This window comes from Spea bombifrons, chromosome 5, assembly GCF_027358695.1.
Source record: "Spea bombifrons isolate aSpeBom1 chromosome 5, aSpeBom1.2.pri, whole genome shotgun sequence".
Lineage (NCBI taxonomy): Eukaryota > Metazoa > Chordata > Amphibia > Anura > Pelobatidae > Spea > Spea bombifrons.
In genome coordinates, this window is record NC_071091.1 from 108,748,915 (window position 1) to 108,763,070 (window position 14,156).

Sequence of the window (14,156 nt, forward strand, 5' to 3'; positions counted from 1 at the left end):
ATATATATATATATATATACTAGGGGCCGATATACATTATATAAATATATGCATCGCCAATTTACATTATATAAATATATACGGGGCCGATATACATTATATAAATATATGTGGGGCCGATCTACATTATATAAATATATAAGGTATTCATATACATTATATAAATATACGCAGGGCCGATATACAATATACCGTATTGGCTCGGATATAGGCCGCCCCCGTATATAGGCCGCACCCTAAAAGTTTGGTGCTTTTTTAAAGAAAAAGTTTTTTTTCTTTAAAAAAGCACCAAAAAAAACATGCTGCCACTGTCCTCCCTCCCCGAGATATGCTACCACTGTCCTCCCCCCCGAGATACGCTACCACTGTCCTCCCTCCCCGCGATACGCTGCCGCTGTCCTCCCTCCCCGCGATCCGCTGCCGCTGTCCTCCCTCCCCGCGATCCGCTGCGCTCCGTCCCTGAGATCCGCTGCCCTCCCTCCCCGAGATCCGCTGCCCTCCCTCCCCGAGATCCGCTGCCCTCCCTCCCCGAGATCCGCTGCCCTCCCTCCCCGAGATCCGCTGCCCTCCCTCCCCGCGATACGCTGCCGCTGTCCTCCCTCCCCGCGATACGCTGCCGCTGTCCTCCTCTGCCCCCCCTCCTCGACTTACCGGAGCAGACTCCCGGGTGTCTTCAGGGCCGGCGAGGGACATCTACGCAATACGCGTATGCAACTTCCGGTACCGTTACCGGAAGTTGCATTTGCGTATTGCGTAAATGTCTCCCGCCGGCCCCGCAAGACACCCGGGAGTCTGCTCCGGTAAGTCGGGGGTGGGCAGAGGTAAAACGCTTAGATAACCTCCCGTGCCGGCACCCCCCCCCCGTGGGAAGTGCTGGCAGGGGAGGCTGTCTGAGCGTATCGGGGAGTAGGATACAGGTCCCCTGCACCGCTGCGGGGGATCTGTATCTTAACCCCGCTGCCTGCCCGGCGCCCGGGACTGCATGTCCCGGGCGTCGGGCGCTAGACCCCGAATATAGGCCGCACCCCCACTTTAAAAACTTAAAGTGGGGGAAAAAAGTGCGGCCTATATTCGAGCCAATACGGTATAAATATACGCGGGGCCGATATACATTATATAAATATACGCGGGGCCGATATACAATATATAAATATATGCGGGGCCGATATACATTATATAAATATACGTGGGGCCGATATACATTATATAAATATATGCGGGGCCGATATACATTATATAAATATATGAGGGGCCGATATACATTATATAAATATATGCGGGGCCGATATACATTATATAAATATATGCGGGGAGGATATACATTATATAAATATATGCGGGGAGGATATACATTATATAAATATATGCGGGGCGATATACATTATATAAATATATGCGGGGAGGATATACATTATATAAATATATGCGGGGCTGATATACATTATATAAATATATGCGGGGCCGATATACATTATATAAATATATGCGGGGAGGATATACATTATATAAATATATGCGGGGCCGATATACATTATATAAATATATGCGGGGCCGATATACATTATATAAATATATGCGGGGCCGATATACATTATATAAATATATGCGGGGAGGATATACATTATATAAATATATGCGGGGCCGATATACATTATATAAATATATGCGGGGAGGATATACATTATATAAATATATGCGGGGCCGATATACATTATATAAATATATGCGGGGCCGATATACATTATATAAATATATGCGGGGCCGATATACATTATATAAATATATGCGGGGAGGATATACATTATATAAATATATGCGGGGCCGATATACATTATATAAATATACGCAGGGCCGATATACATTATATAAATATATACGGGGAGGATATACATTATATAAATATACGCGGGGCTGATATACATTATATAAATATATGCGGGGCCGATATACATTATATAAATATATGCAGGGGGCGATATACATTATATAAATATATGAGGGGCCGATATACATTATATAAATATATGAGGGGCCGATATACATTATATAAATATATGCGGGGCCGATATACATTATATAAATATATGCGGGGCCGATATACATTATATAAATATATGCGGGGCCGATATACATTATATAAATATATGCGGGGCCGATATAAAGAGCTCTTACATTAACAGAAATATACAAAGAACGAGAGGTCGCCCTCTGAGACTGGAAGAGCGGAGATTTTATAGACGACAAAGAAAGGGATTCTTTACAGTGAGGACAATAAAGGTATGGAATGCACAGCCAAGAGAGGTGGTTATCAATTACATTTGATGCCTTCAAAAGGGTCTGGATATTTTTTTAGAAAGGCACGACTTACAGGGCTATAAATCAATAAATTAATATTTTAGAGCTTCTTGATCCAAGGAGAAATCCAATTGCCTTTTGGAGTGAAAACGGATTTTTTCCCCTGATGACAGAATTCGAGGTAGCTTAATTAGGGGTATTTTCGCCTTCTTTGGATCAAGAATAGGAAGGTTAGGTAGAAGGGTTGAACTTGATGGACGTAGGTCTTTTTTCAACCTTATGTACTATGTAACTATGTAATTTGAATTGGCCAGCTTTGAAGATGTCCCAAATATGACATGAGTGCGGGATGCGACAGATGTAAAAATTCTGAGTTGAAAAACTAAATTGTGCATGTCCCAAAATTGGCCTTTTAGTCCCCAAACAACCCGACAAACGCATGCTTGGCTATTAGCACTGTACATGGGAGATGTTGCTGAACACATTTTAGGTGTTGTTTGGAAGCGACATATACCAGGAGCTGCAAATTCATATTGAAAGTAAAGTGTGTGCTTTAGCTGCTGGGGGCACTGCCATATTATTTATAAGGCATATAGCCTTTTAATATGGTCAATACATTCCAAGAGTGGTCTAAGGAGCCCCTAAATTTTTTGGTGTGTTGCTGAATGCATCAGTGTTGAGGCATTGCAGCAACACCAGCTGAGCAAAGAAAGCAATTATTGGTTGCTCTCTATGCTCGTTTAACCCCATGACGTACCAGGCACGTCAATTGTCATTAAGGGGATGCATTTCCGTGACGTGCCTGGCATCTCCATTGTTGTTAGGTTAAAAGCCCCACCTTAGTACACATATAATGTATATCTAAACCCCAAAAACATGACTTTCCACATTGTTTCTCCATATATGTCAAATCAAAAGCAAAAAAAAACATCTTACATCCCCTTTTTACACATATCTCATATATTTAGTGGTACATAAAGCCAAAAGAAACAAAATATAGGTAGAAAATAAACATTTCTACAAGTGTGCTTATTTGAAATGTTGTGCATCCAATTTACAAAGATTTAGGCTGAGGATAATAGGAGTGGAAAACAAAACTAATCGGCCCATCTTAAAAGTTAAAAGTAAAAGTAAAGCCGACCACTTTTATGCATGGTGTCCCCTTGAAATGTCAAATAGATTCATGTATTTGCCCCATAACTTTTTGTGGGGTTGTGTGAGCTCTAAGGGCACAAACGACTGCATGTGATCGGAAAATACCGGCACACAATTTGCATTCTTACGCGTGAAAGCTGCGCATGGGACGCTCCTGGACTTTCCAACATGACAATGGCCCTGAGCACAAGGACAAGTGGCAATACACAGTGTCAAGAACTAACGCTATGCAGACCTTTGAACAGGGGGGGTATTTCCGTTATAACTTCCAGCCGAATATGAATCCCATAAAAATAAAAGAAATGTATTGTTTTGCTCACTCATGTTTTCTTTAAATATAGTACATATATTACCAATTATCCACAAACTTTGATCCCAACTGCAAATCTCTTCTCATTGTTAAAAGTGCAAGAGGGGAGCGGCGACCAATCAGGATGCAGAAAGGGCAACCGTTTTATTATAATGAATGTCTATAATTTAATGAAATCCGATCAATACGTAACGCGCTCAACAAAGCAAAGAGCAGAACCTGAATATCCATCCAGTGCTTTGTAAGATCTCTGCAACCAAATATCTGAACCTCCATACTGTGCAACCTTATTTCCTTGGGACAGAATCAGGAACTTGGTATTCTGTGTCTGTTTCCTTGGAAACAGAATCACTTTTATAATATACAGAAAATCAAATGGATTCGCAGAATCATTTCTAAACTGCAAAAATATCAAGAAAAACTCAAAAAGGGGAATTTTATCGGCTAAAGTGTAAATCATAGCAAGCGGCTCAACTACATTAATGGCAACAATTTAGATAAACGAAGGAGGTTGTTGGTGATCCGGTTCGTGAAGATCAGGGGAAGGCAGACATTCTAAATATTTTTTCTTGGTATTTACCAATAATTCACTTACGGCTGCAGGTTTGCTAATTCATTCTACAGAAAAGCTGGCAGCAAACATATGATTGGCTGAAAGAGGACAAAGTGCCAGATCTGCTAAATAAATAAAGCAGAACAGATAATGCCCCGGGGCCGGATGGTATATACCCTCTGGTACTTAACCACTTGGCGTAAAGCAGAAGCGTTAACAATACAGACCAAAATCTCAGCCAGGTGGTTATAGACCCAGCAGTAGCGGGGACATTTTGGAAGCCGGTTAAGGGATAATATTCAAAAAAACAACTATTAATTATTATTTAACTCAGGTTTATGAAGCAGAGATCGTGCCGGACGAAATTAATTGCTTTCTATGAAGTGTTGAGTAAAACCCAGAACAGAGAGTTTCAGTGGATGTGATTTATTCAGATTGTGTGAAAGCAGGTGATCCGGATCCACATACAAGATTATCGAGCGAATAGAAGGAGGTCGGCTTAGGGAGCGCTGCTTGGATAGAAAACTCTCCAAATGATAGCAGTCCGAGAGTTCATGGAGAATGATCCAACCGGAGAAATGGGGTAAATCAAGTGAAATGAAGAGTTCATGGAGAATTATCCAACTGGAGAAATGGGGTAAATCAAGTGAAATGAAGAGTTCGTGGAGAATTATCCAACTGGAGAAATGGGGTAAATGAAGTGAAATGAAGAGTTCGTGGAGAATTATCCAACCGGAGAAAGGGGGTGAATGAAGTGAAATGAAGAGCTGGCATGTGGGCTGGGCATCATTAAAACGAGATTCTGGCTTCCTTGATGATTAGGAAACCATACTCAAGTTTAGAGTCTGTTTGCTTCGCCCTCCATGACTTTCATTTCCTAAATTTTTTCAGTTTTTTTGCGATGTTCAATTTAGGTTTCTTCATTTTCTTCATTTTCTTCATTTTCATTTTTGCCTTTGACTTCAATTTCCGCTTTTCGCGTTGAAGTTTGGCTTTGGCTTTCTTAGATTCTGCTTTCGCCTTCTTTCGCATCTTTTTCATCTCTTTGATGCTTTTTTCTTTAAGCTCTTTTTTCCTTTTCTCCATTCGCTCCTTTCTCTCCTTTTTCTCCCTTTTTTTCTTTTCCTTCATTGTATGTTTTTTCTCCCTTTTCTCTTTTTCCTTCACTACCTTCTTTTTCTCCATTTGCTCCTTTCTCTCCTTTTTCTCCTTTTCCTTCTTTTCCTTCATTTTCTTCTTTTTCTCCCTTCTCTCTTTTTCCTTCATTTCCTTCTTTTTGTCCTTTCCCTCCCTTTTCTCCTTTTTTTCCTTTTCCTTCTTCTCCTCCTTTTTATCCCTTCTCTCCTTTTTCTCCTTTTCCTTCTTTTCCTCCTTCTTATCCTTTCTCTCCCATTTCTCCTTTTCCTTCTTTTCCTCCTTTTCATCTTTTCTCTCCCTTTCCTCCCTTTTCCTCCCGTACTTCTTTTCCTCCTTTTCATCTTTTCTCTTCCATTTTTCCCTTTCCTTCCTGTCCTCCTTTTCCTCTTTTCTCTCTCTTTTCTCCCTTTTCTTCCTCTCCTTTTCTGTCTCCATTCTCTCACATTCCTCCTTTTCTTTATAGTCCTCCTTTTCCTTATAGTACTTCTTTCTCTTCATTCTCTCCCATTCCTCCTCTTCACTCTCCTCTCCACCCTTCTCTTCATCATAAATCTTCTTTTTCCTTCTGTCAGTCCGGTCTTTTCCTGACAATGCCATCAAGTTCTGAAAGAAACTGCTGGATGTTTTCGTTTTCCTTTCAATGCTTTCTTCACTCTCCTGTTCTTGGAGACTGGAAATTGATGGACTTACTAAAAAAAAAAAAAATAAAAGAAAGCAAATCGGTTAATATGTTATAGATAGTCCCATGACAACGTGTACATAAAAAACGTAAAAACCCTATGATTCCCAAGTTTCAAAGAAATCTTTCCTATAATGTGACTTCCAACCTTATTTTTCATTTTTTTTAACGGTAGCAAATAATTGATATTCTATTTATATTGTGAAATCATTTCTTAGTAAGACGGGTGAGTTAAGTTCCAGCAATGAATTTTAAAAGTCCAAGTTTGATGACATCATACGGTCACAATAAGCGTATACTCTTTCTATTATTCATTATTGTTAATATATGTTACCCAAGGAAGTTAAGCCGCGGAGGGACTCTTCATCCGGTGGTCTGTTTTTTCGTTGTCTACAGCGGCGAAACCTAAAATAAGAATAATAAACCCCGTTAAGGAAGAAATGGATTCCAGCAGCATCGGGGGGTTTCTCCCCGTGTATAGTATACATGCTGTTTGGTCATTTTTTATATAGTGCGTTGCGTTGGATGTCTCTCCGCAGCATTTGAATTTCCAACAATTTATATAACTTACTTTACGTAGAAATAGACCACCAGTCCGGCGACCACCGCGCATGTAACACAGAAGAATGCGTTCTGCACGATCCTCAACACCCGTCGTGAATAAACTGTAGAGAGAGCAAAAATATTTCTTAGCACGAGAAGAATGTGGAGATAAATACATATTTATATAACACACAGACAGATTTCTATATTAAAGCTTAAAGAAAAATAGGATCTGCTACTAAACGAGATCCGAGAAAATGGTCATTTCTGTCCTCTTCTGAAAGTAGGACACATTGTCGCTTCCAGACCTTCCTCTCCCCGAAGGCATTAATAGAACGTCTTTTATCTCTAACGCTGCGCTTCTATCTTAGTGTAGAGGAGTTAGAAATGACGCGTTTCTTTTTCCGGCTCCAGTTACTCCACTATGAGAGCATTTGCTATTATTGTGTAGTTTGCTATTCCATACGGTTATCATTAATGTTAAAAGAAAACACATAGCGTACCTGATTGCGCCATTCGTGTAATCAGTGAACGGAATCCTCCGATCGCCAGAGATCCTTTGTGACATAAACAGGAAAAAGGAGCGTTAGCTGCATGTTCTCTATACAATATCTTTCTATTATCCCCGAGTTACAGATAAAGCCAGCCCCAAATTACATGAGGAGCGGATACTGTAACCTCTCTTATCTAATATTCCACATTTCATCTTTCTTACGGGTAATGAAATCACGCGTGTGCATTGTACACATACACACATAACACGGATCACACGCTTCTGAAGCATGGATGCCCATCTGAGAGACGTCTGTATCTTACCATTAGATGTTGGGTTGGATTCTCGTGGCTGGAAATTCCCGTCGGTCCCTGCAAAAAAAAAAACAACACCGGGGTCATCAACGGCCAACAAACTTCTTCATTCATAGGAACCTCGGGAAGAGACGCGCAATTCCTCTGTGTCCCAAAAACATTTCTAAATATCATATGCTGTCCGCTGTAAGGTGGAGAGCCCGGTTTTCATTGGATTTCTAACGGATTTAACTGATATTTTTTCTACCAAACCGCCTCGAGTGCAGCTGCAGGGCAGCGATTCCGGCAGCTACTGATACAAAGAGAATTATACCGCTGTTTGCACTCAACAATATAACCGCTAGCAAGAAATAGTTCATGGAAACATTTGCCGCTGATCTGCTGCGGTCACCGGGAGCGATTCCAATCTAACCCAGAAAGCCGATATTCCCCAGTTTTATCCGGATCTCGAGTTATTCGGATTCTTTACCTTTCGGGAGCGGAACAGGAAAAGTCTCAGAAGTCAAACAGCAAATAGCAAATAGCAAAGCTACTACGATCCGCATCTTCTCTGTTAGGAGTCTACAGTAGAAGTGTCCTTCTGCTCTGTGATGTGCTCTATCTGTGTACTGCACCTGTGATGTCACAATGAAGACATGACCTCATCGTGTTCCGTGATCTCAAGGTAATGAAACAATTTTGTACGTTTGCAATGTTACAAAAACACTTTTGATACAAAATAAAAATCTAGTAAAGATAGAAGAAACCTTTAAGGTGTTTTCCGGCCGGATCAGAGTCTATTGCTGGGCGCTGTGAGCAGTATATATTCATTATCATAACACCAAACTGAGAATGAAGGGAAGGATGTGTGATGTTATACTGATTGATATATACTGATTGATATAGCGCCATCATATGCAGCAGCGCTGTACAATGTGTTCCTATTAATTTAAATAGCGCCATTATATGCTGCAGCGCAGTACAATGTGTGATGTAACTGATTTATATAGCACCATCATAATCTATAGCGCTGTACAATTTGTGATATTACAGATTGATATATACTGATTGATATAGCGCTGCTATATGCTGTGGCGCAGTACAATGTGTGATATTACTGATTGATATATACTGATTGATATAGCGCCATCATATACTGCAGCGCTGTACAATGCGTGGTATTACTGATTTATAGAGCGCCATCATATGCTACAGCGCTGTACAATGTGTTGCTTTTCATTTAAATAACGCCATCATATACTGCAGCGCTGTACAAGGTGTGATGTTACTGATTTATATAGAACCATCATATGCTGCAGCGCTGTACAATGTGTGATGTTACTGATTTATATAGCGCCATCATATGCTGCAGCGCTGTACAATGTGTGATATTACTGAGTGATATATATATATATATATATAGCGCCATCATTTACTGCAGCGCTGTAAAATGTCTGATGTTACTGATTGATATAGCGCCGTTATATGGTGCAGTGCTGTACAACGTGTGATATTACTGAGTGATATATATATATAGCGCCATCATATGCTGCAGCGCAGTACAATGTGTGATATTACTGATTGATATATACTGATTGATATAGCGCCATCATATACTGCAGGGCTGGACAATGTGTGCTGTTACTGATTTATATAACGCCATCATATACTGCAGCGCAGTACAATGTGATCTTATTAATTTAAATAGCGCCATCAAATGCTGCAGCGCTGTACAATGTGTGATATTACTGATTTATATAGCGCCATCATATACTGCTGCGCAGTACAATGTGTGATATTACTGATTGATATATACTGATTGATATAGCGCCATCATATACTGCAGGGCTGGACAATGTGTGCTGTTACTGATTTATATAACGCCATCATATACTGCAGCGCAGTACAATGTGATCTTATTAATTTAAATAGCGCCATCATATGCTGCAGCGCTGTACAATGTGCGATGTTACTGATTTATATAGCGCCATCATATACTGCGGCATCATGCAGACAAACAGCAGCCTGGAACGTGTTTGTAGACAGAGCGACAAATCCTGTATTTGCAGGCATACAATAATAATGTATAGAAACAGAGCATCGCAGGTAAAGAGCAACAGAATAACACGCAAACCCAGCAATGCAGGTATAGATCACCCCCTCTCTCTAGCTACCCCCTCCCTCCCTTCTCACTTTCTACACCCTCTCCCCCACTTCTATCTATTTACCCCACTATATACCCCTCTCCCTCCCTTCTCACTATCTACACCCTCTCCCCCACTTCTCACTATCAACCGTAAACCATTAACAGTACTCCGACGCTAACTGTAACTGGGCCTCTTCAAAGCCATGAGCTTAACCCGTCCCTAACCCAAGCTCTATCACCAAACCTTTCCATGCTTAAACGTTTCTAACCGCTTACTTTGGAAAGGTGGTTTAATTAGAAAGATTGGATTTGTGGAAAAGATATATTTGCTTTCAAAGGAAACAGCATCAGGCAACTTGGTATTTGTGAAGCCGATGGGTTCAGCACGCCACGATTGGAAAAAAGAGTAGTAATCAGATTCCATCCCGAAGCCTTACCCCTAACCTTGTAACACAGCCCAAAGACTGTGTGCCAGGAACTTCTGGTGGCTGCAGCAGAAGGGGAAGTTGCGGACCCCCGTAGGTAAGCGGTGGGGTAGTTACAATCTTCAGCTTTTCTTTTCTTAACGCAAACAACATTGTTTCAAAGAAGCAACCTCGCGCCCCAGTCACTAAGACTGCTGGAAGGTTTGTTTGAGCTGCCGCCTCGTTTGAATACCCATGATGCACCGAGAAACGCCCCGCCTTATTGTTAGTTTAATAAGACTTTAAAACAGCCCAATATTAAATAGTTCCAATCCCTTTGCAATTGTGTTTTGCATGTGCTAAAGGTTCCAATGATCAGGCAAGAGCTGGGTGGGATTCATTAAACACACCTTAACCTCGAGGAGCACTGCCTGTGGCCGGGCCGTTGCCCTGCGGCATGCTTGGGTATGCTCTGGTTTCTCTTTAGACTGAGTAAATCTTTCGCCTTTTACTAAAGATTTCCATGGGGGAACCTTTGTCATTAAGGGGTTAATCAATTTTTGGTGACTGGTGTTTGCTGAACTTCTTTGCTGTTGTTAACAATATATCCAAAAGATTGCTTGCTTTAGTCGAGAGCTTCGTCCTGGCTAAGGACTGTGTCGCATCCAGAAGCGCAAAATATCCTGCCTGTGTCATGCTATGTACTGTTTGGGGTTGTAGAAATACTTTAATGAGGCAGAGTTAGACCACGCCCTCCATACTGTATGCAAATAAGGTCTGTTTCCCAAAGTATAGTGTGATATGGATTTCTCATAGACAGTGTTAGGATACTGTTATACAAACTGGAGATCAGATGCGGAGGGGGGGTGAATTCAGTATCCTCACATAAGTGTTCGAACGGGGTTAAATTTGTTGGAAGTTGCTCATTAGCACATAACGAATGTATATAATGCATGATTACATGATGTGGGAACTGCACGAAGAACGATGACTGATTCCCATTGATGAAGAGATTAATTGACTTAATCTTTCCATCATGGACCAAATGACGTAATATTAAGGCAGGTGCATCGTCAGGTAAGTAATTTGTCAATGTTCCTGCGTTTTCTTATTGTGAGTAAGTGGTGGCAGTGGAGAGGGAGTGTGCTTGGTCTATTGTGTTTGGTGGTCCAAGTTACGTTATTGATTGGTGAATCTACAAGAAAGTGTTCTGGAATAACCCAGGCTTTGTGTTGTCTAGCTGTAGAGCAATCAACTATTTTGCTCATTAGAATCACACGCTCCCGTCGATCTCAGTCGTGGTCTCTTAGATTCCCAAATTATAAGAATGCTTTGTAAAGATTTGAAGTAGGCTTGTGGAAAGTATATTGGAATTGTTTGCATCTCATTAAGGATTCTGAGCAAGATATTCATCTCGATTACAATAATCCTGCCCGTTCTTGTTATACGAAGAAATGTCCATCTGGTTAAATCTACCCTGATTTGGTTATGGATACTTAAATGATTAGGGTCGTAGGAGGAGGAGAAAAAGATGATGCCGGTAGATACCTCAATGTTTGAGGGCGTTCGTGGACCATTTACACGGGGAACTAGAAGCGGTACTAGAGGCTGATGACTGGGGTATGTTAATATTAAGGAAGGGACGCTCTCGGTTGCGGGATAACGGATAGGAGTTCATCTGCATATGAAACAAGCTTTTTGTAAGTAGGGTCGATGATGATCCCATGAATGTCTGGGTTAGTACGTGTTATACCAAGTCCTAAAGGACCCTCCAATGTGGAGTGGGGTCAGTGCCCAGATGGGGATTTCCACCGATAACAGCACCTTTTCCTCAGTGGGTTGATCCCCAGAGTACTCCACAGCTGCCAGGACTTTGCTGCACCCACACCGAGCACTTCACCAAAACCACTAGTGTGATAGAAGCTCCACCAACTGACCACGCAGGAGTAAACGGGTACAACATGGAGAAATCAGGACTGAACTACAGGAGCCAGGCCAGACTGAAGAAGGCAGACAGCTGTCAAGCAGGCTCAAAAACACCAAGAAAACACCAAAACAAAGATAATGCTCATTAGCTCAATGACTGGGTGCTGTGGGGCAATAGCCAGGGGTTTAAAATTTTCCTGGAAATAAATTTGAAGTGCTTCTATTGTGGTGGCTGAGTAGGTCGGTCTATTAGTTGTTGTTCATTTAGTCTCCATGTCCAATGGCATTTAAGAGTGTGAGGAATATTAAATGAGAGCGTTTACATCTGACGATATCACACCGTTGGTTTTATTTGTGTTTTATTTCTGTTACGCGTTGAATGAGATTTGAGGAAATGTTTGTATCGAGGGAAGGATCTTTGAATATACCTTCCATCCATTTATTCACCAGGTGCACGTTCACCATTATTTTTCACTTTTGAAGGAAAATATATGGTTTGGTGTTTCTTCTTTGCAGGAGGAGTTAGATAGAGTTGGGGGATCGGCGTGCAGGTGGCAGATGAGGTTCAACATAGAGAAATGCAAAGTTACGCATTATGGTAAAATAATAACAATGCGACCTATTCTTTAATTGGAATATCCTTGGGGGAAACGACCAATGAGAATGATTTAGGAATAACGGTTGACAACAGACTTGGTAACAGTGCCCAATGCCAGGGGGCAGCTGTGAGGGCCAATAAGGTTTTGGCATGTATATAACGGGGTATTGATTCACGGGAGGAGGATATTATCCGCCTCTTTACAGGTCATTGGTAAGACCTCACCTTGAATACGCGATACAATTCTGGGCACCGGCAGGGCCGGCCCTACAATGGAGCCGACTGGGGCAATTGCCCCAGGCGGCACTTTAGAAGGGGCGGCACTTTGCCGCCCCAAGCGCTTTTTTTTTTTTCTTTTTGAAGCGGAGGAGAGAGAGTGGCACCGAGTGGTTTTCGCTTACCCGCTCGGCGCCCGATATACATTATATAAATATATAAATAAATATATGCAGGGCCGATATACAATATATAAATCTACACGGGACCGATATACATTATATAAATATATGCGCGGCCGATATACATTATATAAATATATGCAGGGCCGATATACATTATATAAATCTACACGGGACCGATATACATTATATAAATATACGCGGGGCTGATATACATTATATAAATATACGCAAGGACGATATACATTATATAAATATACGCGGGGCCGATATACAATATATAAATATACGCGGGGCTGATATACATTATATAAATATATGCAGGGCCGATATACATTATATAAATATACGCAAGGACGATATACAATATATAAATATACGCGGGGCCGATATACATTATATAAATATATGCGGGCCGATATACATTATATAAATATACGCGGGGCTGATATACATTATATAAATATACGCGGGGCCGATATACATTATATAAATATACGCAAGGACGATATACAATATATAAATATACGCGGGGCCGATATAAATATATGCATCGCCAATATATACATATATATCGGCGGGGCCGATATACATATAAATATATGCATCGCCAATATACATTATATAAATATATGCGGGCCGATATACATTATATAAATATACGCGGGGCCCATATACATTATATAAATATATGCGGAGCCGATATACATTATATAAATATACACAGGGTCGATATACATTATATAAATATATGCGGGGCCGATATACATTATATAAATATATGCGGGGAGGATATACATTATATAAATATATGCGGGGCCGATATACATTATATAAATATACGCGGGGCCGATATACATTATATAAATATACACAGGGCCGATATACATTATATAAATATATGCGGGGCTGATATACATTATATAAATATATGCGGGGCCGATATACATTATATAAATAAATGCGGAGCCGATATACATTATATAAATATACGCAGGGCCGATATACAATATATAAATATATGCGGGGCCGATATACATTATATAAATATACGCAGGGCCGATATACAATATATAAATATACGCAGGGCCGATATACAATATATAAATATACGCGGGGCCGATATACATTATATAAATATACACGGGGCCGATATACAATATATAAATATACGCAGGGCCGATATACAATATATAAATATACGCGGGGCCGATATATATTATATA

The 14,156-nt window shown here is 40.7% G+C and overlaps 1 non-coding gene across 1 annotated transcript; it reads left to right on the plus strand.

Annotated features, from left to right (window-relative positions):
• Positions 1 to 10,475: 10,475 nt before the first annotated feature.
• LOC128498536 (U5 spliceosomal RNA) lies at positions 10,476 to 10,591 on the plus strand. Its single transcript, XR_008354755.1, has one exon. It is a non-coding gene; the product is annotated as a U5 spliceosomal RNA (small nuclear RNA).
• The last annotated feature ends 3,565 nt before the right edge of the window (positions 10,592 to 14,156 follow it).